Genomic DNA, 946 nt, shown 5'->3' on the forward strand with positions numbered 1-946 from the left:
AGGCTAAGAGCTGAGGTTCAAACCTTCAGGCAACAGGATGGTGAGACTCTATATGAAGCATGGGAGAGGTTCAAAGACTTAACAAGGAGGTGTCCACCTGACATGTTCAACGAATGGGTCCAGCTGCACATTTTCTATGAAGGGCTCTCTCATGAGTCAAAGAAGGCAGTAGATCATTCATCTGGAGGGTCCTTGAACAAGAAGAAGACCATTGAGGAAGCCATAGATGTTATTGAAACAGTAGCAGAAAACGACTACTTCTATGCTTCCGAAAGAGGGAACACAAGGGGAGTGATGGAGCTAAACAATGTAGATGCTCTGCTGGCCCAAAACAAGCTCATTACTCAGCAGCTGGCTGACCTCACCAAGAAGATGGAGATGAACCAAGTAGCAGCAATCTCCACTTCATCAACAACACAAGAAGGAGTAAACCAAGAAGCAGAAGGGAGTCAGGAGCAAGCCAACTACATTGGGAATTCACCAAGGAAAAACTATGATCCATACTCCAAGACTTACAACCCTGGATGGAGAAATCACCCGAACTTTGGGTGGGGAAGTGAGCAAGATCAAAACCAAGACCAGAGACGTTACAACTCCAACAACAATGCAGCTCACCAACAATTCACCCAGAGGACATCTCAACACCCCCACAACAACACTTCTCCACATACTTATCAAAACCAAAACAGCACATCTGCTCCGAACCACTCATCAATTGATGACAGGCTCTCTAAGATTGAAGCCCTACTTGAAGGAATAAGCCAAGAGATTCAAGAAAATAAGGTATTCAAAGAGGAGGTGCGAGCCAATATTAAGAACCAGGGAGAAACCATTAGGAAGCTGGAATTCCAGGTGGGATATTTAGCTGAGAAGATTCCCAAACCTACTGATAGCTTCCCAAGTGACACTGAGAAAAACCCCAAGGGAGAAGCAAAGAAAGTAAGAT

At 44.8% G+C, this 946-nt stretch overlaps 1 non-coding gene across 1 annotated transcript; it reads right to left on the minus strand.

The window, feature by feature from the left end:
* LOC148551068 (small nucleolar RNA R71) lies at nucleotides 1–104 on the minus strand. The gene has a single exon (XR_015892957.1). It is a non-coding gene; the product is annotated as a small nucleolar RNA R71 (small nucleolar RNA).
* Between the last annotated feature and the right edge of the window lie 842 nt (nucleotides 105–946).

Source organism: Arachis ipaensis, chromosome B7 (assembly GCF_059453495.1).
Source record: "Arachis ipaensis isolate K30076 ecotype BB chromosome B7, ASM5945349v1, whole genome shotgun sequence".
Taxonomy (NCBI): domain Eukaryota; kingdom Viridiplantae; phylum Streptophyta; class Magnoliopsida; order Fabales; family Fabaceae; genus Arachis; species Arachis ipaensis.